General features: G+C 45.1%; 1 pseudogene; it reads left to right on the top strand.

Moving 5' to 3' along the window:
- The first annotated feature begins 1,907 nt into the window (after positions 1-1,907).
- On the top strand, positions 1,908-6,925 carry LOC119269265 (annotated as a pseudogene).
- Positions 6,926-10,541: the final 3,616 nt, after the last annotated feature.

A 10,541-nucleotide genomic window follows, 5' to 3' on the forward strand; every position in this document is an offset into this window, starting at 1 on the left:
GCTTGAGTCTATAAACAATGTATTGGATCATCTGAAGCCAAGCAAGCATTGTGGGAGGCCCCTATTCATAATAATGTTAAAAGAGACACATCCCAATGATTTTCGACTTGTTTCGGTCATTAGGAAAGTCATACTGTCATGCGCTTTGGAGGAAGAGGTGGAAATCTACTCACTTACACACATATATTGCATCAACAAAACTCACCCAAAGTAAGAGATAGATTTTATAAATCCCATGTTTCGTTTTCCCTCAGATACATACGTTTGAGCAACACTTAATATGGGACAGAGGTCCAGGGCCCGAAACATCTGGCCAGCCTTCGGGTTGTCCTGGAGCTTGCAAATCCCAAGTTGCAACTCTCTGAAAAGCGTAGAGCATGTATAGATGCCATCCTGGAAAGCTCCGGGGTCTAGAACAATCAGGCTACCTCTGGTCAGCCTCTGGGGTATTTAGAATCATGCAACTCCAGAGCTGTAGCATGCATAGAACCTCCGCGGCAATCCGGACTCTCCGGGATATGCAAACTATGTGCATAACGGTTGGATTTTTAGTGTCACATACCTAAGTCCACCTTCATCCCACGAGGAAGATGACGGCTTCATTCATCTCTCCTCTATTTTTTAGGAGATCTCTGTCCGTAGCTAACCAATGTTGTCCAAACTTTAGGAAGAGCTAGAGGAGATCCCGATCCACACTTTCACAAAAAGCGGAAGTTGAATCCCCTTGAATCCTTGATAGATTTTACTCATAGGTCTAAAGACGGTAACAAGCTTTACTCATCGTGCACCATGGACGAGTGCGCGCTAAAAATGACATTCATTTTCTTAGACTACCCACAATGAAAGTAACATAGGTAGTAACATCACACATATCTAGATAAAATAGATGATGTGGCAAACAATAAATGGAGAAAGAGATGCATGTGGTAACATAGCTAGTTACTAGTAGTATGAGTAACATCACACATATCAAGGCAAGACGAGTCTATAGTCTAATAAATAATGTATTACATGTTACCACACATATGTTACTCTCCAGTATAGAGTCAGTAACATAGACTAGTAACATATGCATATTACTACTCTATGTTACTATCCATTGTGGCTAGTCTTAAGGATCTGTGTGTAGTTTTTGTTTTTAAATAATGCTCCAGTAAGGATCGCTTGACTTTTAATATATGGCCGGAAGTCAACAAGAAAGAAACTTTGAACTTGGAAGTCAACAACTGGCTGCTACTAGTGGGCAGTGGCTGCCAAGCGCTAAACATGGAGGTAGGAAAAGCGACACTTTAACAGAAAATCATTTTTGTACTGCAATAATTTTAGCTACTTTATCCTATGGAGCCCTGTGCGCCAAGCCGCCAGCCAGTGGATTACAAAAATGTACAACATAGAACATACTCATTGTCCAGACCCCGGCTGCAATTTTGATTGTACAGGTCAAGAAACACCACTAGTGTGTGGCACACATCATGAAGGGCCTCTAGTAATAATTACTCCCTTTGTTCTTAAATATTTGTTTTTATAGAGATTTCAACAAGTGACTACATACGAAGCAAAATGAGTGAATCTACACTCTAAAATATGTCTATATACATCCGTATGTGGTAGTTCATTTGAAATCTCTAAAAAGACAAATATTTAGTAACGGAGGGAATAACTAGCTGTATCGGCAAAAAAATTGTCCCTTGTGACATGATGCGGGAACCAGGTCCATTTTACAATCTGAAACTGCACAACTATATGGTTGATCATTCGAAAAGATTTTTGTCAGTGAGGATCGTGATTGGGAGCATGAATAGTGAACTCATTATTGACGACAGTGATGTGCCTACTTTTCTCCACGCACCTACAAACAACCCAAAATATCTAATCTGACGCCACCCCATCCGTCTAGTCATCTTCTTCATCGGTCTAGTCAGCTCGCACGGCTGCTTCTTCATTTTCGTCAGCTCGGACGGCTGCTTCTTCATTTTCGTCATCTTGCTCTCGAATGAGTTATATAAACAGCAAACTTGAGTAGCCCCTGAAAGAGCTGAGCATTTCAGGTTCAGGTATTTTGTCTCCTCCTCTTGTGTAGGTTGCTCTCAGTGCATACATACTCCCTCCGTTCCGAATTACTTGTCGCGGGTATGGATGTATCTAGATGTATTTTAGTTCTAGATACATTTATTTTTATGACGAGTAATTTAGAACGGAGGGAGTAGATGCTTGGTTTGTTTTATGTTTGTTTGATTGAGTAAAATACCGTTCTTCTGGTTGTTGATCGTGTGTATTTTTATTCCAATGGAACTAGCTCCTTCATCGGTTTCTGAAGATGGCAAGTTCAGAGTCAGAGCGAACAGAGGTATCTCCTGCAACAGCACTTCTAGTTCTTTTGCTACCCCTTAATATGGTGCAAATTACTCGACTGAATGTACTTTTCAAGTGGAGCTCAATGTTCTTCTCCTCTAGGATTTTCAACTTGTGACCAATTGTATTTTTCGATGATTTTCTAATTAAGATGCCGCTGATTGTTTCAATCCGTTATAAGCCCTCCGTTCACTGATTTAGTATAACTTGTACTAAATCAGAGACACTTATTTTGAGACAGAGGAAGTATCTTATATGTCGTGAGCAAGTAAACTGGTCTGACATGGTTGTTTTTACTTCAGGCATACTTGCACGTCGACTGTGCTCAGCCACCAGCAAGAACTTGGCAGAGGAAATTCGATGATGAAGGCAAGAAGGTTGCTAAGTTTAGCATGACCATGAATGATCTCATGACAATGGTAAGTAAGCATATGAACACGGACCGTAGCTTTTGGCTTTCGCGTTTAGAGCCAAGAATGCTGACCATGATCCTGGTTGTGCTGTAGGTGCCCTTTATTGCCAAAATGCTTCGACTATACGTCCAAGAAAGCGCGAAAGGCCAAGTGAGTCACTCTTCTGTCATTTAACATTCAGCTAATCTGTCCACTAGCATGCACCTGCTGTTAAAATTGTCGGTGCAAATTATTCTGCTTAGTCAGTACTCAGTGAAATTGCTGAACAATCATTATCTTGTTTTTCTGCCAAGGCTTCGGTCTATGATCCTTTCAGGAAATGGATGGACAACTGCTACCGCGGGGTACCCCTCGGCGCACTAGGGCAAGTACTTCCGTTGTTTCTGGCCTTGATTTTACCCTGAAACTTTGCCTTGGTTGTCACATTCATGCAGCTAACTGAACTTCAGATGGCACTTGTATTCAAAGCACATTTCTCGTCTTCTTTTTTCAGTGCAGGAAGCATAGGGAGAAGCTACAGAGGGTACTTCCAGCATTTCCAAATATTCCCCAGGATGTTTGAAGAGAAGCCTATCCTGGCCAACCAGTTCTCCGTAATAAATTTACACTTGCTTTCATGACTTGCAATGCTCAATTAACCGTGGGAAAACGTCTTATGTTTCAATACTTTTACTTGTCTAGGCATTCGTTTCGCGTCCCGGCGGGAAGAGCTACTCCACGGTGCTGTCGGCACCGAAGGCCGATGTCCTGAAGTAAGCAGTGAAAGCGTAACAAGTTCACCTGCATTTCATTCATCTGATTATGCCAGCCCGAGATACCCATTACTCTGCAAATTTACAGGGGAATTGATAAAGCCGGTATCGGATCTTGGGACTGGAAACTGAGAGAGAAGAATTGCACTTACCATGGCTTGTTCCCAAGATCCTGGACTGTCTATGATGGTACAATTCTGACTGACAGTACATCAGTGCCAATTTACCTGACAGAGATATTTGTGTCGATTAGCTTTGTCTGGCAGAACCTACTAATCTATGTTCCATAACTGCAATGTAGGTGAGCCTGACCTTGAAATCAAGATCACCTGCCGTCAGATATCACCCTTCATCCCTCACAACTACAAAGAAAGCAGCTTCCCGGTTGCGGTTTTCACTTTTACGGTACATTTCCTTCTTCAGAAAACTAATCCAATCATCCCACATTAGTTGTTGTTCAGCGCTTACCTTACCTTAAAACCTTCGATGCTTGCACCAGGTACAAAATTCAGGGAGCACACCCGCAGATGTCACATTGCTCTTCACATGGGCAGTAAGTGCAAGCCAACACTCTGCTCTTCACAACTGACACAAGTACACAACATCTCTGTACTTTGCAGCAAGGATTCGGCCTTAATTTCCTTGTTCATCCGTGTAGAATTCCGTGGGTGGAAAATCGGAACTGACCGGGAATCACACCAACTCCAGGATGAAGTAACGGCCGCGACAGATTCGTCTGAGGCGATGTGTTAACAGACAGCAAATCTCTCTGACAATGAGCATGTCTTTCTTTCCTTGGTGCGTGCAGAGCGCGAGACGGCGTCCATGGCGTCCTCCTCCACCACAGGACAGCGGACGGGCACCCTCCGGTGACGTTCGCGATTGCGTCTCAGGAGACCGGCGGTGTCCGCGTCACCTGCTGCCCGTCCTTCGCGATGGGCCCGTCCGTTCCCGGCGGCGAGCAGTTCACGGCCAAGGACATGTGGGAGGAGGCCAAGAACCGCGGCGCCTTCGGCGGGGCGCCCAGAGCGTCGGCGTCGTCGAGGCCTGGATCGTCCATCGGGGCGGCGGTCGCGGCGACGACGACGGTGCCGGCGGGAGGCACGCGTGCGGTGTCGTTCGCGCTCTCGTGGTCGTGTCCCGAGGTGAAGTTCCCCGCCGGGAGAACCTACCACCGGAGGTACACCAAGTTCCTCGGCCTGGATAGGGACGCGGCCGCTGAACAATTGGCCCACGACGCCCTTCTCGGTGAGATTTCCAAGGATCATTGGCCGGTGAAGATTTCTGAAATCCCTCTTAGGATTAAGATTTCTTAAAGCATTCTTGTGTTGTGTTTGCATGTAGAACACATGAAGTGGGAGTCTCTGATCGAGGAGTGGCAGAGGCCTGTTCTGCATGACAAGAGGCTGCCTGAATGGTGAGAAATTCAGACCAAGCTCAGGGTCAATCACCAATATATTTTCTCCATTAAACCGACTAATTACTGAACTGATCACTGACTAATTTCTGTACTGACTTGTGCCATTAGATGAAAAAAAGTTGTATCGACTTGATCATGATTTGGGTTCTAGATCAGGTGGTGACACGATTCTTTTTCAGGTACCCGGTTGCGCTGTTCAACGAGCTTTACTATCTCAACGCTGGAGGCACAATTTGGACAGGCAATTAACACTGATCCAACTGAACTCTGAGGTCACATGTTTATCTTGGACAATGGCCCAAAATCTTAACTTTTCATTGTCACACAGATGGGCTGCCTCCGAAGAAGACCAGCTTTGCTTCCTCAAACTCAAAGCACGGGTCGACGACGGAGTCCTTCTCTCTAGACGGGTTCCGTCCAGGTGATCCTGCAGCGGACGGCATCCTGCGCGCAATGGCGCGGCGGAGGAGCGGCTGGAAGCATCGTCAGCGTTCGGCACGGCGCTGCTCGGCGACGGCGAGGAGAGCGTGGGGCGGTTCCTGTACCTGGAGGGGATGGAGTACCACCTGTGGAACACGTACGACGTCCACTTCTACGCCTCCTTCGCGCTGCTCTCCCTCTTCCCGGAGATCGAGCTGGGCCTCCAGCGCGACTTCGCCAGGGCCGTCCTCCACCACGACCCGCGCCCCATGCGCACCCTCGACGGCGCCACCGTCCCGCGCAAGGTCCTCGGCGCCGTGCCGCACGACGTCGGCCTGCGCGACCCCTGGTTCCAGCTCAACGCCTACATGATCCACGACCCGGCGCGCTGGAAGGACCTCAACCCCAAGTTCGTCCTCCAGGTCTACCGCGACGTCGCGGCCACCGGGGACGCCGCGTTCGCGGCCGCCGTGTGGCCCGCGGTTTACCTGGCCATGGCGTACATGCACCAGTTCGACCGCGACGGGGACGGCATGGTGGAGAACGAGGGCCGCCCCGACCAGACCTACGACTTCTGGTCCGTCTCCGGCGTCAGCGCCTACACCGGCGGCCTCTGGGTCGCGGCCCTCCAGGCGGCCGCCGCCATGGCGCGCGTCGTCGGCGACCGCGGCTCCGAGGGGTACTTCCTCGAGCGGTACGGGCGGGCGCGGCGCGTGTACGACGGCGAGCTCTGGAACGGCGCCTACTTCGACTACGATAACAGCGGCAGCACGAACAGCAAGTCCATCATGGCCGACCAGCTCGCCGGGCAGTGGTACGCGCGCGCGTGCGGGCTGGAGCCGATCATCGAGGAGGAGAAGGCACGCAGCGCGCTGGCGACGGTGCTGGACTACAACGTGATGCGGGTGCAGGGCGGCACGGTGGGCGCCGTGAACGGGATGCGGCCGGACGGCGCCGTGGACGCGTCCTCGATACAATCCAGGGAGGTGTGGCCCGGGGTCACCTACGCCGTGGCCGCCGCCATGGTCCACGAGGGCATGACGGAGGCGGCGTTCCGGACGGCGAAGGGCGCGCACGACGCCGGGTGGGACAGGGACGGGTTCGGGTACGCGTTCCAGATGCCGGAGGCGTGGACGGCCGACGGCGGCAGCGGGTACCGGTCGCTACACTACATGCGGCCCCTCTGCATCTGGGCGATGCAGTGGGCGCTGTCGCCGCCGGAGCTCCACATGGACGTCAGGGTGTTGCCGGGTTCGGTGTCCGCCGTGGCGTCGCCGGCAGAGGTGGTCCTGGCTCGGGAGAAGTTCGAGGAGGTGGCGAGCATGCTGAGGCTGCCGGAGGAAGAACAGCACAAGGGATATCTCAGAGCTCTGTACCAAATTCTCCGGCAGACGCTGCTCCCGGCATCCTGATTCTCTTACGGATCTGCTAATTTACATGCGGATGAAAACAATTCGCCTTCATCCGTTTTCTATGCCCTAAGATCTGTGCGTGGAGATTCGTGTGTGTGACCCGTTATTTGTCTCGTTTTTCTTATCGGGTCCGTGTGGTTGACCCGTTATTTTTTCCATCGCAACCCGCGTGTCTGTGTGGTTGACACTGTCGCCCTCCTCCCAGCCGAACACGCAACCCCGAACAGAGTCGAGCGAGAGAGAGATAGCCATGGCGATTTGGAGCTCCGCCTCACCGCTCGATCCTTTTTGTTGTTCTTGTGATCTGTTAGGTAGGGAGTTGGTTTTGTCGGTCAAATTTGATGATTGTATCCATCCCCCGCAGCTTTTTTCCGTGTAGATTTGTTTAGGTTGCACTGTTTCTGGGATGCGTTTGATTGTTTTGCTAAGCGCGGTAGCTGCCGTAGCTGGGATGTGTGTTAGTTCGATGTGCTGATCTATAATTGATTGGATGTTGGAGTCCGAGTTGTTCATGTGAGGCTGGCTTGCTTAGTTGTAGTACTCTGATGTATTCAGTCAATTCGAACGGATGTATTCTGTTCCCTGGCCTTTAATCCCTAGACCATTTCTCTTCACTGGTATCGTTTAGTGGGTATGTGGTTTACTCTGTAATTTCTATTTTGGATTTATAGTGCAATCCCCATTGTTTTTTAGAGTGATTTTCAGTGTAATTCATACTGGATTTTCATTGATTTTCACTGTAATCCGTATTGGATTTCCAGTGTAATTTTCTTGTGGATAGGTAGTATATTTGTAGTGTAAATCCAAAGCAATTTGTAGTGTAATCCCCGGTTATTTTACAGTGTAATTTCAGTGTATTTGCACTATATTTGCTAGTGGAATAATAGTGTATATATCCTAATTGCAGTGTATTTTTGTCAGTGGGGTTGCACTGTATTTGTTAGTGGAATTACAGTGTATTTGTCAGTGATGTACAGTGTAATTTGATAGCTGATTTACAGTGTAATTGCCATGAATTTGCACTGTATTCGCTAGTGGAATTACAGTGTAATTCACTTGAATTTTTATAGTGGAATTGCGTTTTGGATTTACTGTGTATTTGTCAGCAAATTTACAGTGTAATTCATAGCTGGTTTTATTGTGTAAATTCAGTGTAATTTACACTTTAATTGAGTAGCAGAGGAATTGTGACTGTTCTTGTGATGCACCACTAGTTTGTATGTTCTTGTGATGCATCTGATTCCAGTGTATTTTCTTGAGGATTTAGAGTATAATTATATTCGGATGTACACTGTAATCTTCATCGGAATTCCAGTGTATTTTCTTAGTGGGTGATTACAATGTATTTACAATGTAAGTCTCAGTTGGTTTCCACTGTAATTCGTATGGGATTTCTTCACTAGTGGGTTATGTAGTGAAATAAAAGAGATGTAGATTGTAAATGCTATCAATGCATTTCTTCTTTATATTTTTGTTATGTTTTATCCCTTTTCCTATTTCATCTCAGACATTTTGTCCTTTTCTTTGTGTTTGTATATATTTAGGTTATAGATTAAAGTATGGGGAGACTCATGAAGGCTTTTGATAAGGGCACTTCTGCTGCTTGTGTTCAAGATTATGATGATTCAGATGGGGATCCTTTTGTCCCCAATGATTTTGCTGAGGATGATCCTTTTCAAGATTCGGAGGTTATATTTCTAATTTGATTTTTTATTTCTTTTATTTCTTGTTTGGTAGCTTATTTGTTCCGGTTTTCTAGTTCATTCATTTGTTTCATCTGTTAACTGCAGGAACGTCAAATGGATGATCATGATTTCGAGAAAGTCTTAGGCTATGCTTTTTAGCTGCTTTTTTCTAGTCTGGCTCTGATAAAGATGGGGTATGTACCCGCTCAGGGCATGTGCTGCTATGATGAAGTGGATTTATTTCTGGTCATGTCCTCTTCCAGTTGTTTGACTGTAGTCCCTGATGGGTTGTAGTGTAATTATTTGTTGATTTTGCTCTGTAATGCCCAGTGGAATTACACTGTATGTTAATTGGTCTTACATAGTAATTCTTAGCGGGTTCACACACTAAATTACAAAGTAGTTTACACAGTAATTTTAGCACTTCCTTACTGTTGGTTAGTGTTCATTTTTGTTGGCTTGTTCAAAACTGCAATTCTTATAGTGTAATTCTAGGTAGATTTACAGTGAAATTCTAAGTGAATTTACACTGTAATTCCTACTATATTTACACTATAATTCTAGGTCGATTTTACAGTGTAAATCTAGGTATTTACACTGTAATTCCTACTGGATTTACACTGTAATTCCTACTATATTTACAATGTAATTCCAGGTCGATTTTACATTGTAAATCTAGGTAGAATTACAGTGTAATTTTAGGTAGATTTATACTATAATTCCTACTGGATTTACACTGTAATTCCTACCGTATTTTCAGTGTTTTTCTTAGTGTAGTAGATTTTACAGTGGATTCAAACTGGAGTTACAGCGGTATTTAAAGTGTAAATCTTAGTGTAATTTTAGTTGATTTTATAGTGTAATTTTAGTGGTTTTTGCCATTTTCATTTTAATTGTGTGTGGTTAGTAGATTAGAGATGGAAAAGTATTGCCTGGGTTCTTTTTCTCCTTTCTCGCTGCTTTGCCTGTGTGGGTTGAAAAGAGTTGGGGTGTGGATCCAATAACATCTTGGTGTGGGTCCGTTTAAAAGCGGTATGAACCACCTGAAGTAGCTCAGTAAAAGAGTATGATCCACTGTTATTTGTCAAGACTCTAGTTAAAGAAAGCATGTTTTTGATAACATTTTTTGTTTTCAGGATTGTTTTCTGCTACTAGAAAGCCATATGTTAAGGAAATCAACTTCATCTTCATTGAGGTACATCGCATGTCCTTTGATGTTGGATTTCATTGCATTTGGTTTGATTGTAGGCACCTGCACTCAATATTTTGAGTAAATTATCTATTAATGCAAACAAGTATTCCGTTTTGAACTGTAAATAAGTGTAGAGTAATTTTGCAGAGAAGGTCCCAGTAATTTGATCTAACAGTCACAAATTTCTCCTTTTAGTTCTGAACTGTAAATATGTAATCATTTTTATAGATTCTTTTTGTTTGTTGCTACTTGTGTGAGTGCCTTCTAGTGTGAATGTTTTTAGCCTGATTGTGTTTGTCCTTTTTCCTGTTAATTTCAATTTTTAGTGCTCATGTTAATGCATGTCAATATTCAGTGTAAGCAAGCATCCGATCATAGTAGTTTACACTTCTAAAGTTACTTAAATTTAGTCATTCAATCACAACTATTTAAGAACAGGTAGAAAGTGTCTAAAACAAGTAGATTAAAGTGTCTTAACAGTGTTTGGTTTTTCAGTTTCCAAAGGGTGTGAAAATAGTCATATTTTCTCTCAACTGGAGCAATCCTCCCCCTTTTATGTTTTTAACTAGTTTTCCCAAAATGGAATTGCTAGCTTCCTGAGCATGTTTTGATCCCTGTAGTGTGTTTATTTTTGCAAATCCAGAAATCTATGATCTGGGCATGTAGTTTTCAGTTTTCCTGTGATCATAGACAACTAGTTCATGCGACCATATCCTAGTTGTTCCTAGGGTTTCTCCTGTTTCATGCTTTTCTGTGATTATGTTCTTATTTTCGATCTGTGTAGATTTTGTGCTTAACTTATCCTATGTAATGATTCACTAGCTAGAGGTATGTTCTTTCTTCCAGATTTGTTCAGGCAGGAGAGAGACGACATGAGGTGATGAATGCACAGGAG

The sequence above is a fragment of the Triticum dicoccoides genome, chromosome 3A (assembly GCF_002162155.2).
Source record: "Triticum dicoccoides isolate Atlit2015 ecotype Zavitan chromosome 3A, WEW_v2.0, whole genome shotgun sequence".
Lineage (NCBI taxonomy): Eukaryota > Viridiplantae > Streptophyta > Magnoliopsida > Poales > Poaceae > Triticum > Triticum dicoccoides.